The 16,082-nt window shown below is 38.6% G+C and overlaps 1 long non-coding RNA gene across 1 annotated transcript in view; it reads left to right on the top strand.

The window, feature by feature from the left end:
* The window catches only part of LOC144380591 (uncharacterized), a 157,187-nt gene that overhangs the window by 13,147 nt on the left and 127,958 nt on the right, over positions 1 to 16,082 (top strand). Inside the window, exon 2 of the long non-coding RNA XR_013444799.1 lies at positions 1,790 to 1,948. This is a non-coding gene — a long non-coding RNA (uncharacterized LOC144380591). The remainder of the gene's footprint in view (positions 1 to 1,789; positions 1,949 to 16,082) is intronic.

Below are 16,082 nucleotides of genomic sequence, written 5' to 3'. Positions count from 1 at the left end.
ACAGCTTTAGGAAAACATATGATGATGGCTATATAGCTCTCAGATATCTTTCAGTTATTAGAGTGAGTGTCCCTGATGTATCATTTCTTACTCTCCTGCTAGATTAGGATACTATCAGTGTTTTCTAAAACAGAAAAATCACTGCCACCCAGTTTGATATTAAAAGATCATTTAAAATCAGAACGGTTTCAGAAAAACTGCAACCTATGTCATTGGATGTTAGGCTTAACTGCTTAGACTCCAATTCAAAGCAGTAGATTCAGGCTTGCACCATCATTATACTTGGGAAATTTGGTTATAATTTTGAGCTTGTAGAAATTTCTCTCTCTTCCAGGATCATTTTCATAATCTCTGAGTATGTCCCTCTCTGCCACCTAAAGTTTACTTTTATGATCTCCTTGCCTAAGGCAAGTGGCTTCCTGCCTGTCTCCATTTCTTTCATCTTACTCTCTTCCCTGTTTCTGGCCTCTACACCGAATGAATAATTTTCCTAAAAAACATTAAGTAACCATATTTCAAGACTGGTTCTGTACTCAAGCAAACTGTGATTTTTTTTTTTTTTTTCACTTATTGTTCTAGGTTAAAGGACCTTCATCCGGGGACTTGATCTCTCTCTGCCTCTCATTCATGATCATTGAACTTGCTTTGTGTCAGGCACTGTTTTAGGTGGTTTTTATGTGTAATTCGACCCTATCCTCATAGCAGCCCAATGAAGAAGGTGATTTTGTTAACTCTATTTTATAGAAGAGGTAACCGAGGTCCAGAGAGGGTGAAATCAGTTGCTCCAGGCCACAAGGAGGCTGTGTGATCGTAGTGGCTGGTGTAGTTTTTTTTTCCCCCCAAGGTCTTGCTCCTATCATCTTTTTTTTTTTTTTTTTTTGGAAAGGGTGAGGGTGGGGGGAGACAGAGAGAGAGGAAGCACAGAGGAGGGGGAGAGGGAGAGGGAGAGAGAGAATATCAAGCAGGCTCCATGCCCAGGGCAGAGCCTGACCCGGGGCTTGATCTCACAACCCCGAGATCATGACCTGAGCCAAAATCAAGAGTCAGACATTTAACCAACTGAGCCACCCAGGCGCCCCACTCTTACCATATTGTAAGATAACTCACAGCTGCAGTATATGGGTTCTTTGTAAGATTTAACTGGGTTCAAGAGCAATGTGAGTCAATAGTACATGGGGTTGCCACAAATGCAAGTAGGCTCCATTCATGAAAATGCAGTGCTTGTAATAAAGAAGTGATAATTTTGTCCCATGTCAGATGAGAAGCCACTGAAGAGACTGATGGATGGTGTCTCACCTGTAAAACTGGAAGCTTAGTTGTCTTGAGTCATTAAGAGGGCTATCTAAGAGGAAAGGGATTAAAATTTCTGTACATTTACAGAGGGCAGGACTTCACAGAGTAAATGCATGTTAGAGAGAAGAATATATTCGAACTCACATTAAGGTAGAATCTTAGAATTGTCCACCAGTGGAATGAACGGGCTACTGCAGAAGAATGTTAGTTGCCCGTTTCTTGCAGGATTCAAAAGGCTGAGAAATCACTTTTGGGGAATGTTGAAGAAGAGAGCCAGTATTGAATTAGTCACATCCAATGAAATGCATTGATATATGATAAATACCTAGCATATAGCCATGCAACAAATGTCACTGTTTATGCCCACTATTTCCAAAAGGGAGATTCTATACCTTACCAGTTCTCATCTTTAGTTACTCACTGCGTGAACCTTTCTGACACTTTGGCTAAACCTGACCACTTCCTATTATCTTTTTTTTTTTTTCTGCATCTTTAGGTATTTGCCTCTGTGGCTCCCTTTGCCTGGAAGCCTTACCGAGTCCCATCCATGCCTTTGGAAGTCCTGTAAAAATGCTTCAAGCTGGATCCCAAATGTCATCCCCTCAACAGAGCCTTTAATTGAGCTTTTCAACCCATTGTGCTTCCTCAAAACAGTGTAAGTACGTCACTACCTTTTAGAGTCTTGTACATAAATCCTTCCCCCATCAAATTGTAAGACTTCTCATGGGACTGTTGTCTTAATCCATTCTTGTATTTGCTTCCTCTTATCCCCATTCAGCAGCATGTAGGTTATATATCCCAGTACCGGGCACAGTCTGCCTGCTTAGTACATGTAAGTTTCATGGAATGGAATGGAATGGAAATACAGGTCGTTGTGTTAAAATGTTAATTAAGACAACAGTGGTAACTGGTCAGAAGTCCTAAGACTCTGAGCCTCATTTGGGGTAAGTAGCTAATAGATATGTGGGGACTTTTCTCTAGAAAACCCATCTCTAGATACATCCAGAAAGGTCCAGTAAAAGAACTGGAAAATAAAGAAAAACAAGTCAGAGCCAGTTTAGGCTTTCACACCTGAACTGTTCACACCTATAAGCAAGGGCTTATTTCTCTTCACTTGGATTTTTTTGCCAGTGGCCAGTGACCTGCAGGGAGTTTTTCTCTTATTCCCTTTGCCAGTTGGTGAATAATGAACAGCTTCCATGCCCCATACTAAATCAAGGTATCTCGCAAAGCAGCCTAAACCACTGTTTCCTAGATAACTTCTAATACTTATCAGCAAATTATGGTGATGACAGCATCTGAATTTTAAATGATTTATGGTGCCCCTCAAAATAAATCCCATTGTAATTCCATGCAAATTATTGTAGAAGGTTTCTGGTGGTAAATTCAAAGTACTTGAATCATCTTTTCTTTAAATAATTTTTAATCAGCCAACATTATACAATCTTGCATGCAATTAAAAATGTCATGGATAGTGGTTGAGGAATCTTTATGTTTCAGCATTTTAAAAATCTATTTTTGGCTTAGAGTTTTCTGTTAAATCCCAGTGCTTTTGTTGTTTTATCTATTTCAAGCTTATGATAGGCATCAAGGCAAGACCAGTTTGGAAGATTAGCAGATGTTATAGGTAGGATAGTAGAGTTAAGACTATGAGTTATTACTGTCTATTCATTTGCATTTACTTTCATTTAGGCATATAAAATTACAACTTAATTTAGCAAAGTTTTTTTTTTTTTTTGCAATAATCAGTTCTATCAGAAAGCACTTTTTTTTCGTATTTGCAACAGATCTCATTTCATTCTTTACTCTCTGTTTCTATTTTCCCTTATCTAGGCTTTTTTACATTAAATGTTTTTGGCTACCCTAGCCCATTAAATACCCCTGAAGTTCCACAATTTCTTCAGAGTTTACCCAGATTGCTTATAGAAGAGCCAACCTTTTATTCTTCCAGCCCCATTTGGTCATAGAGCTTCTTCCCATGCTTCACAATCCACCTAACAATGTAGTTTCCTAAAATGCTATTGGATGACATTTTCTTTGTGATCATTTCGCTCTGTACATGTCTTGGTTTGATGGTTTGATTCCAGTTTTGTGTTTTTAATTCTTTTTTTATTGTTTGATAAGGGTTGCTAGGTTCCAAGAAACCATCTGTGTGATTCACTTTGTATAAGGCCATGTAAAATTCGGCTCCCGATAATTTTTTAAAAATATATTTTATTTATTTATTTGGGGGAGGGGAGGAGCAGAGGGAGAGGGACAAACAGACTGCACACTGAGTGCGGAGCCCAACGCAGGGCTTGAGTCACAACCCTGAGATCATGACTTGAGCCAAAACCAAAAGTTGGACGCTTAACCGACTGAGCCACCCAGGCGCCCTGGCTCCCAGTAATTTTTAATGATGAATACTCCCTTTAAAGAGGCAAACAGGAACTGTGCTTCTTTCAATTTAAAATCTATTGGTGGATACAAGAGGTTTGCTTCATTGTGCTGTAAGGGATTTGACTGAATTAGTATTTGTCCTGTTATGACTTGTTACTATGTGTTTTCAGAAAAGAAAAGAAGAGAAAAGAAAAATATCTTCATAGATTTCTTGCATTATTTGTTCTATGGCTGACTTAATATTAGGAAGCTTGCCCTTTAGTCATATAACCAGATTCCGGTCCAAAGATCTATACATTCAGGTTGAAAAGCATGTTATCTTTGAGTAACTCTGCTCGGATGTTAGCTAAAGCTATGTTCGAGGTGTATTCCACTATGTACACTAATGTCATGACCACTCATGCTAATAGTGTCTGGTACAGGTGCACAGGTACATTTAGGGAATGTTATCAGACAGGTGTGTACTTACAAAAGAGTGCCCACCGCATAACCCTTAAATACACTTAGATGGTTAAAATAAACCTAACGCCTCAGTTTTGGTGTGTTGTCTTAACCCACACCAAGAAGGTAAACAAAGTTTATAAAAAGTTCCTTTTCACGTGTTCTGTTTGAAATCTGCTGGCACCTTCAATTTTGACTAACTATTTAAATACAGCTTCCTCTTTCACAGCTGGTTGCCTGTGAATGAGAAATATTTAAATACCCTGCTAAATTTTCTAAATGGAATTTTTAGAAATTCCACATTATGCATCTGCATATGCAATTTCAGCTAAATCATAATACAGCATAGTAGTAATATATTTCTTACTTTGGTAATTACTTTATTAGCTAATTAGTATTAAAACAGATTGCCAGAATACCTAATATGATTTCTTAACTGTTGCTTAGTGTTGAAGAGTCGAACTGCTACCACTGGTAATTCACTGGGAGATTTTTAAATGTTCTTGTCATAGTAATAATAGTTATAAATGAGTTGAAGTTAGATGCCTATACTCTTACAGCATGGTGGTGGCGGTATGCGTCTCACAACCTCTTTGAGAGAAATGAATGACTGTAATATTTAACCCCCTTAACAAGTTACCTGGGATGAATTTGAGGAGCCTAAGATAGCTAGGAAATTCTCAAGTAAGATCAGTATGTCAGATAGTATAAAGAGGCCTTTTATTTTTATTTTATTTTATTATTTTTATCTTTGTATACCTCCTATTGCACCTAGGGCAGTTCATTGCACATAATGGGTAGTCAAATAAGATTTGCTGAATGAGTGAATGGGTCTCTAGGAGTCCAAGATCTGTCCAGATCAGGGGTAGAGTACTTACCTTTTTCTCTATGCCCTTGGGAAACATGAACTTTGGGGTGGCTTGCATACGTTTCTATGTAAGTCAGAGATCAAGTCAGCTGTATATCAAGCATGGACCCTACCCTTAAAAAGGTATATTTGGCTAGAGTGACAAAAAATATATAGAGTGCTTAAAAAATGTAGAGTCCCTTAAATGACAGACCCATACATATATATTCATGCTATAAGTTTTGTATATGCATATACTTATAATAAAAATATTCATGTTGGAAATCTTTAGCATATAGCTTCAAGAGACAAATTCTGAACACGTTCACCATCAGCTTTTTACTGAATTCTTCAGTCATCTTGCAGCTACATGGATATCACTGTGTCTTCTTCCCTGAAAGCTATCATGTAACCCTTGGTATTGTGCATACAGATCTGGGTTTTAATCTTGGTCCTTCCTTTTACTTGCTGTGTGGCCTCGGACACATAACTACACATAACCTCTTTGGGGTTCAATAGCTTCACATATGACGTAGGATAATAATACCATCCATACCCCAGGCTTATGGTGATAATTAAGTGAAGTCATATATGTAAACCACCTCCCACATTATCATTTTTCGATGCACACTAGTTTCCTTGCACCTGCTTAACACCAAATGTCTACACGTGCAGCTGCGAGAGTCTCTTATTCAAGCCCGTAAGTCTTTAGCTCAGGAGCATTTTTTTGTTTTACAAAATCATCTTAAAAATCTATTTACATGCTTGATGGACATTGGGGAGGGTATGTGCTATGGTGAGCACTGTGAATTGTGTAAGACTGATGAATCACAGACCTGTACCCCTGAAACAAATAATACATTATATGTTAATAATAAATAAATAAATAAATAAACAAATAAATAAATAAATATTTAAAAATCTACTTACATGCTTAAAAACTTGATGCAATTCTGTTGTTCAGAATCTATTGTTTTTTTTAAAACAAATTAAAAATTTTTTAAGGGTGTCTGGGTGGCTCAGTTGGTTAAGCAACTTCCTTCAGCTCAGGTCATGATCCCAGGGTCCTGGGATCGAGGCCCGCATCTGGCTCCTTGCTCAGTGGGGAGCCTGCTTCTCCCTCTCCCGCTCCCCTGCATGTGCTCTTTGTCTCTCTGTCAAATGAATAAATAAAATCTTTAAAAAAATTTTTTTAGAAGTAAAAATTTTGTATATTTAAAGTGTACAACATGATGATTTGATATCCATATACACAGTGAAATGATTACTACAGCCAAGCTCATTAACGTATTATCTCCTCACATAGTCACCATTATTTTTTTTTGTGATGAGAACACTTGAAATCTATTTTTTTTTGTAAATTCCCAGTATTCAATATGGTGTTACTACCTATAGTCACCATGGTGCACATTAGATCTCCAGACTGATTCATCCTACATAACTGCAACTTTGTACCCTTTGGTCAGCATCTCCCTATTTTCCGCACCTCTCCACCCCTAGTAACCACCATTCTACTCTCTGCTTCTATGTATTTTACTTTTTTATAGAGAATCTGTTTATTAATCAATGTGCTATTTGCCAGCTAGTGATCTTATCACCTGACAGTAAGCATTATCACGATTTATTTACTTTTGTAAACACATCATAGCATTTACGTTGTGGGTCTATTTTCTTAAGCTATTCAAATATAATAGAACAACCAAGGGACACTCAACTAAGAAAATTTTCAGATAATATGGATAAGATGTCATTTCCACTATTCATGGGTTGGTCTCATAAGCCACAACAAATGGAACTTTCAGTCTTTTGATCACATTTGGAAGTCATTACATTGCTGTGTTTAGTAAATGCATCCTCTCAGGTAACCTGAGGTCATTCACCAATGAACACAGTTAAAGAAAAAGACTCAGTCAGCCTTTGGATCCTGCTGCAGGCAGATGTAGCAGACTTGACTGAGTTGTGAGAAAGGGGCCAAGCTTTACTCAGTTCAGGTGACCATACATTTGAAGATTGCTCTGTGTAGTACAGTGACTCTCTCAGATCTTATATTTGGTAGGGGCCTACTCTGTGACACTCTCAGGGAGGGAGAGTGTCCAGTGCCTAAGGGCCAAAGCTGGGTGATGAGTCATAATCCCCATGAAGGAAGCTTTAGCAGGTTAGTGATTGGTTAGTTAGTGAAAGATTCATGATTGCCTAGGGACAAGGCCAGACTGAGGAGAAAGAAATGGCTGGCTAATCAGAATAAAAGGCACAGATAGAAAATATAATGGGACAGTGCTTCTAGGGTGTAAGTCACTGTAGGGAAATCCCATGGCTACAAATGGGATGATTAAGTTGCCCATGTTGGTATGAATGATCAGTGCTGGAGATCTCTTCAAAATGAGAGGTGAATCTGCTCTGATCAGGTAGGAGTGGGAGTGAGGAATGTGAGTAAAGAAGTTGAATCATGGCACAAAGTAACCAGCATCCTTTGATAGGATGAACCAGGAGGTTAAGAAAACACTTACTGCTACACATCAAAACCTAGATTTTTATGTCATATTGGTCTGGGTCCCTAGCAGGAATAGAAAAAAAACCCGTAAAATTCATATGGAATCTCAAGGGACTTGAGAAACAAGATTGTTTGAATTGCCAAACAATCTTGAAAAAGAAGAATAAAGTTGGAGACCTTACACTTCCTGATTTTAAAACATGTTACAAAACTACAATAATCAAAGCAGTGTGGTAATAACATAAAGACACACACATAGATCAGTGGAACAGAATAAAACACCTAAAAATAAACTCTCACATATATAATCAAATTATCTTCGACAAGGGTACTAAGAAGACACAAATGGGAAAAGAGCAGTCTCTTCAACAAATGGTGTGGGGAACACTGAATACTCACATACCAAAGAATGAAGTTGGATCCTTACCTTACACCATATACGAAAATTAACTCAAAATGAATTAAAGAGCTAAACACACAACCTAAAACTATAACACTCCTAGAAGACAACAGAGGGAGAAATCTTCATGACATTGGTGTTGGCAATAGTTTCTTGGTTTCTTGTGATACCAAGAGCATAACAGATAAATGTTATCTGTTATGAAACAGGTAAATGGGAGGGCCCCTGGGTGGCTCAGTCAGTTAAGTGGCCAACCCTTGATTTTGGCTCAGGTCATGATCTCTGGGTCCTGGGATTGAGCTCCGCATTGGGCTCTGCCCAGTGGGGAGTCTGCTTGAGAGTCTCTCTCTCCCTCTCCCTCTCAGACCAAGCAATTCTGCATGTAAATAATTTGACCACTGTTTAATAAAATGCACATGACATAATGGCACTAAAATATTTCAAAATACAAAACAATTCTGGAAAGAGGTAAAAAAAATAACTAAAAGGGAGCATCGTTACTAAATGTCTCCACTTGATACAGCTTTCACTGAAGGTCTAGGTTTGAACCTGTAAGATTTCCTACTGTGCTGTGCCTTGCCCCCAAATATGTGTTTGCTACTGATTTAGAAACACATTCAAAGTGATAATTTTGGAACCTTTGGCTTTCCACAAAGTATTTTCAAAATCTATTATGTTATATATTTCTTTCAGCCACCAGGTGGCATGTGCTTTGCTGCTGAAATATACAATAAAAATGTATAATAAAAATGTATCCTGAAGAGAGAAATTATATCAAGTCTTACATAGCTAACAAAAAAAAATAATGATGGTGGATTTTATCATGAATTCAATCAACAAAAACCTCCATGCTAATAGATTTGACAGTTATGAGTACCTCACATAAAGACCTTAGGAGCTTTAGGGTAGACATTTATTCTAGCAAAGAGCTCACACATAAAATTTATAACTGGTTTAAAATAGTTGAGCATAATTATTTAAAATTATACTTTCTTAGCTTAAGGCATTAATTTCATTAGTGACCTGGTCTTGTAAGATGGAGGTAAAAAAAAAATCTATTTTCTCAATTCTATTTTAATTTGTAACCCTATTTATCAATGATAATACCACACACTAGTCCCTAAGTATCAGGCCAAATAAAAGTAAAGATACACTTCACGTTAAGAAACCTGCCAAATATTAAGAAAAAACAGGAGGCAATTATTCATTTTCTTTTCAAAAGTCACTCTACAAAAGGATTCACAACAACATTGCTTAAAAGAGTGAATTTTTGAATTTAACTTTTCATCTGACATCCCGACAAAGGGAAAGAGGCCAACCAGGTGCTTATGAAGTTGTACCAGCCCTCTGGGGCTGGAGGAGTCTTTGGGAATGTGGCAAGATAAAATCAACCATTTTTTCCCCTCTCAGTAGTTTAGTTTTCTTTCCACCTCCCATCCCAAATCCAAGTAGCTAAACCTTTTTTGTATTCACCATTCAGGAGAGCCATCTGACAAGGCACAAAGCAGAGGAAATGGTTTTCTTAGTTCTGGTTTCCAAAAACTTACACTCCTAGGGAATGCATATGACTACTGACATAGAAAAAAAAAAAAGATACATGAGGGGAAAATAGCATTGTATGAGCAAGGGAGCTGAGGAAACAGGGTTTTCTCAGAGGCTAAAATAGCTCTCCATGGGTAGAGAGGACAGGCATTTGCAGCTCCCAGCGAAGAGTGTCAATACTTTGCTTCCCAGGTAGAGCCCTGGGGAGGTGCCAAACTCCAGAGAATGAATGGTTGTGTGGCATGTTTAGACACACAGCACCCCAGAGACAGCTTCACAGAGATTTGTCTGCCTCAGAGTAGCAGGGAGACAGAGGAAAGGGTTCTGTGTGCTAAGGACAAACAGTCCTTTTCCATGACATAACCCATTTTCTAAAAGGGAAAACAGTTGTGTCAATCAACGTGTACAGAACTTATTATAATTGAGTCTGAGAAATGCCCAGATAGAGGCTAGCACAAGATATTGCCAAAGTCTGTGAAGGCACAAGGAGAGCTATGTAACACCCCCTGACAGAAATAAGCCTCACCTAGATAGGCTTTTATTGTCTGTAGCTGTCAGTACTTGTGGGTGGGTGTGTTTTTGTGTATGTGGGGTAATTGATGTAGTTTCGTGCTCTTTGGTGCCAGATTCTTAGACGTAACCAGTAGGGTCTCTTCAACCCAGGTATCTAACTATAATAATACTCAAGGGGTTCTTGACCTTGAGGCTTCATGAGAATGACAAGAATGTTTGTTGAGACTGTACCCACACTCTGGAATTAGAAATCTCATGTCTACACAATTATCTATAATAAACTCTGCAGGGACTGCAGAGGGCTCTGATCTTGGTTTCCACTATGGTGAAGAGTTGAGTTCTCATCCTTTCTTTTTTTTTTTTTTTTTTTTTTAAAGATTTTATTTATTTATTTGACAGAGAGAGGCACAGCGAGAGAGGGAACACAAGCAGGGGGAGTGAGAGAGGGAGAAGCAGGCTTCCCGCCGAGCAGGGAGCCGGATGCGGGGCTCGATCCCAGGACCCTGGGATCATGACCTGAGCCGAAGGCAGACGCTTAACGACTGAGCCACCCAGGCGCCCCGAGTTCTCATCCTTTCTAAATCGATTCTTCAGTCCCATGAATCCTGGTTTGTGTTGGAATATCCATATCTTATGTGGGCCACCTTAATTATTAATCTTGGAGAGTTCTTAATCACTGCTCACCAACACCAGGGATGACGACATAACGCTATGGCTCTTCATGTCCCTAAACTGAGTACCTCAGAATCGGTGGCCCTTTTCTCTGAAAGCTGCAATAGTAGAAAGAGTTGTCTGACATTTGTTGAGTATGAACTACGTGTGAGAATGTCTTCTAGGCATTATACACATATAAATTACTTTAATATTCATCACACGCTACGTGTGGTTCTCTTACACGAAGAGTCTCCTTGAATTTCAACTGAAACTGAAAATAGATCCCGGATTTTGCTGTCATGACATTTCATAATCAACACCAGTAAAATCTCCCACAAACAAGCATTAGTTTAGGACTTGACTGTGTACTCACTTCACGCTCAATGTCATAGGGATGATACTGGGATTAGCCATTCCTGGCAGTGTCAGAGAAGGTTCCATAAATAAAGTCATGCTTGAACCTTGCCTTAAAGGGTGACTAGCAATTTGATGTGAGGGGTGGGGATGAGAACAGCTCACCGGAGGGAGTGGTATATATAACAAGAGTGTTTGGCTTATTTTAGGAATGGCAAAATTTTGGTTGATCACGTTTAGTGAAGGGGTGCTGCTGTGGAGACATGCACTTGACAGATGTACACCCCAAGACTGATGAACCAAAGCAAATCACTTAGCCAGTGAGTGAGCCTAGGGGGCTGCCCAGCCTCTCCACCCCACCTCCCGTGGTTCCCTATTCATCATTACTTATATAGTAGCTCTCAAAGAGTGGTAAAAATAAAGTTTCTCTGTGGAAGAAAAAGGCTATAAAAGAAAGCCAAATGCTAGAGCTGGTGACGGAAATGCAGAATCCAGTAAAGTCATGTTCCTTAGTCCAAAAATAGAAATTGTGAGCAAAATAATTAATGGTATGTGGAATTTAGCAGCAATTTGAACTCATGGCATAAATAGGTCCACTAAATGCTCAATATGGGAAAAGAAAAAGTAATTCAAAGAACTACTCATCATGCACTCTAGTAACAATTCAGTGAAATTTGAAAAAAATTGTATTTAACTTACGGTTAGATGTTTTAGTTATTCTTCACTGCATGTTAAAAGGGAAATTATTTACAATAATGGCTTGCAAAGTTGGAATACTGTAAGTCTTAGACCCGATTTCTCAAAAATGTAAAGGGTCTATTATAATCCAATTTTGTGTCCCACTGCGTCTCACAGAATATTAACTTCATTTTCCCAGCTTTTACATCATCCTCAGACGTATCCTTTATGATAACTGCTTAATATTATGTTATATCAATATAATTCTTGCAACATAATGAAATGTTTGGCTGAGCATTAAAGTTGTTTACAGTTTTTTTTTCAGGAATAAATAAGATGACCACAGACATTTTAATAAAACAAACTTATAAAACCTTGTTTTTTTTCATTAGTCACTTAGAATAAATTTCCAGGTGTGGAGTTGTTGGGCAAAAGAGTATAAATATTTTATGTCTCTTGATAGGCATCACACATTCTCCACTCAGAGGGCTGCGTTCACACCATGAAAGCCATACATGAGCAGACCTCTCACAGCCTCTCCAGCACTGGGATTTATTATTACATTTATTTTTACTTCTTTATTATATAAAAATGGAGTCTCATTTTGTTAAATTTTGCATTTCTTTAACTCTTTAACCAAGTTGGACTTATATTTCCTGTATATTTACTACTTGTTTTTTTTGTGAGAACTGACACTTCAGGTCAGTTGATAATTTATTGCCTGGGATTTGGGTGTCATGGCCTACCTTTCTTCATTCATATGGCTCTCATCTAGGGAGCTAGAGAGCTACCACAATTATCCGTTATACTTGGCATTCACAGATGCAGTTTTAATGCGTATCTATTCTCCACTGGCTACTTTACCCATTAAGCAAGTCATTTCTGAAATTGAAAAGTACGTAGAAGGGTGGGGAGAAGCAGCATGTAGACTTTTAAAAAATGCCATATTAAGGAAGTTAATAAGTGATGAACAATAATCACTGACCTTTTATGATTCAGGAAAACAAAGGAACATTATGGCAACAGTGTAAATAATTATGACATTACTATGTAACTGTGATGGACTACGGTAGAGTTGAATATTCAGTTTCAGTTTCCATAAATATTCAAATATTCAATTACCTATTTGAGGCTTAGTGCAAATGAAGATTTCTTTGGACAATTTGAAGCATGCTCTCTATAAGTGGTTTTAAAGTCACGTGGGTATAACTGAAAGCATGTTGGCTGTAAATATTTCACGAACAGAATTTTTGTGGTTGGATGGGATCAGTTAAGATTTCAAATAATGTTAATATTCATGGGTTTTGTAGACTGACTTCAGGTTATTTTATAAAATGTGCAAGAATTGGGGATTTTTTGGTATAGAATATCCTATACTACTACTAATAGTTATAATATGTTGGAGGCATTGGGTCATGATTATGTTAACTAAAAAACCAGAATTCCATAGAAAATGTGTGCTCTAATGATAAATAAAGAAGTTAAGATGCTTAAAGATAATATTCAGTGTGATGAGCACTCTTTGTGCTCTTCTAAGCATTGTAACATGTATTAATTCTTTTAATGCTCATCATGACACTACAAAGTAGTATAAGGGAAGGCAAATAATTTTCCTTCTACCCTTCTGAGTTATGGGCTGAGATTCCCTGTAATAAAAGATAGATTAACAGAGAAAAACAAACAGAAGTTCATTAACATGTACACCTCAGGCATACAGGGCAGATACCCAGGAAAAATGAGTAGCTCACAGGGATGGCTCAGAACTCAGGATCAATACCATCTTAATAGGGAAAGGGGAGGAGAGAACATAGGCCTTTTGGGGGAGGGTAAATAATTTTTAGGAAAGTTGACTAGGCCCTTAGAAGAACAGATGGAATGTATGATGGTTTGTGACAGTTTATCTGGGCATAGTGTTGACTTCTAGTCTCCTCTCCCGTGATAAGAGCCAATCCTCCCTGGTTGATGAAACTCCCAGGGAGAGGGTCTATGACAGTTGAGTTCCTTTTGGAGGATCTTGTCCTTAGGCAGGTAAGGGAAGGTCAGAGAAAGCCTCTCCCTGCATTTGCTGTTCTCAAGTGCCTGTAGCCCAAAATAATCAGGGTGTCAAAGTGGCATATTTTGGGGTAGCATATTCTGCTACCCTTCAGTAGGTACTGTTATAACTCCATTTTATAAGTGAAGAATCAGAGGCATAGAAGGTGATAAGAGATGTATTTAGATGGTGGGGATACTCTATTTTCCATTTTTCTATATTTTCAAATTTTTCTATTATAAACATGCATTCCTTTTATACTGGTAAAAATAAAGTATGCTTTTGGGCGCCTGGGTGGCTCAGTTGGTTAAGCGACTGCCTTCGGCTCAGGTCATGATCCTGGAGTCCCGGGATCGAGTCCCGCATCGGGCTTCCTGCTCAGCAGGGAGTCTGCTTCTCCCTCTGACCCTCCCCCCTCTCATGCTCTCTGTCTCTCATTCTCTCTCTCTCAAATAAATAAAATCTTAAAAATAAAATAAAATAAAATAAAGTATGCTTTTAAAAGCTTTTGCATCTTTCATGCTGACTAGGACACACTTTCAGCTTCACACCTGCTCGTATAGAAGACAAGTGTCAGCTTCAGCCATCCAGATGGGCATTTGAGTAGTCACTATCTGTGTATTCAGTTTTACCCACAGGGCACAGAGACAGAACAGCCAACATCAGAAAAAGCTGTCCCTTCTCTTTATGAAATAATAAAGAATAAAAAAGATGTAAGACATGATTGATCTCACAAGAGGGGTGTGCAAACAAACAGCCTCCTGGTGAAACCAACAAGAAAATTGTGGTTAGGTAGAGTTTTCCTTGGAGAAGAGGAAAACAATACTTTTGCTTCAAACTCCATCTGAAAATATAGGATGTCACAAGGATTTTTTTTAGACCTTATGATGATGTCAACTGCAGTGAAAATACGCCCCCTTCCATTCTCAAACATGAAGGCTTTGAAATCAAAGCCTTTCTTACAACACAGTTAAATGTAGCAAAGGAAAAATGCTCACCTAAAAAGGCACCCAAATAACGTGATAAAAAGCAGTTAAATTCCATTCATCCTGACAAGCATTTATCCAGTGCATGACATGTACTAGGGACAGGTAGGGCTAGGCACTAAGAATATAAAAATAAATAGGGGCACCTGGGTGGTTCAGTCGCTTAAACGTCTGACTCTTGGTTTCAGCTCAGGTCATGATCTCGGGGTCGGGGGATCAAGCTCCGCTTCGGGTTCCGTGCTCAGTGCAGAGTCGGCTCACGATTCTCTCTCTCCCTCTGCCCCTCCCCCCACTCACGCTCTCACGCGCGCTCTCTCTCTCTCTCTCTCTCCAATCTTAAAATAAAGATAAGTAAAACATGCTTCTTGGCTCATCACAGGTTTTCACCTATTGCATATGCAGGCATGAGAACAGTTCATTTTAGTACAACGGGGTAGTATAAGAGATGCTTTCCAAGAGCTGCCGTATTTGTGACGTGGAGGGAAGATGGGATAAACGTATACCCTCAAGGCCCTGGAGTGGCTACTAGGTACAAGGACCTCCTTTATGTGCCAGGCATGTGCCTACTCTAAACTTTGTAAAGACAAGGGTCATGACTATTTTGCTCTCCGCTGTATAACCAGAACTTTAGCCAACTGCCTGGCCTTAAGTCCCCCTCCCCCCATCCTGCTGTTCCTGATAGAACGGGGGCTGGAAATCTATGGACCAAATCTTGCCATGCTTTTGTATGGCTCACAAGCTGAGAATGGTTTGGACATTGTAAATGGTTATATAACACCCACGTTTTACCTCTTAGCTTGGAAAACCTAACATATCTCCTATCTGGCCCTTTACAGAAAAAGTTTGCCTAACACCCCCCCCCCCCCACTCCTTTTTTTGGCCACGTGTTCATCTCTATTGCTTCCATGGACACCTGACTTTTATCTCCTGCCTTTCTTATGCAGCTTTCATAGAAACTGCTTTAGTCTGTCCAGTTTAATTCCGATTTTCTCAACTTGTCTTTGAGACCCGGACTTCCCATTTCAGCACTTATGATTTTCTTCCATTTTATATATATATATATATGTATTTTTTTTTCTAAGAAAGATACTTTTTAAGTTAACTGACTTAGAATATATTACCTATATTTCTAGGCCCTATTGAGATGTTATATATTGCAGGATCTGGATGTTATTTGAATGGATATTTTATTAGTTTTAATTTAAATTGACAAAAGGAAAATGTGCTCATTAATTTAAAAAATTCAAGCAATTCACAAGTAGAACTAGCAGTTGAAGTGTCCTTTGACTGTCCTGGATTCCCAGCACCCCCAACATGCCCCCCCTTCCCCTCCCTTCCTCACAGAGCAAACTTTTTTTACTAACCAGGCATACCCTGCACATTTTTAAATACATTTACACACACAAATACACACACAAAGGGTGTGTTGCCTTTTATTATGACTAAATGACATGAAAAGTCATAGTGTATAT

This window comes from Halichoerus grypus, chromosome X (assembly GCF_964656455.1).
Source record: "Halichoerus grypus chromosome X, mHalGry1.hap1.1, whole genome shotgun sequence".
NCBI lineage: Eukaryota > Metazoa > Chordata > Mammalia > Carnivora > Phocidae > Halichoerus > Halichoerus grypus.
The sequence above is the reverse complement of the archived record's forward strand: the minus strand, read 5'-3'. Positions and strand labels throughout refer to the sequence as shown.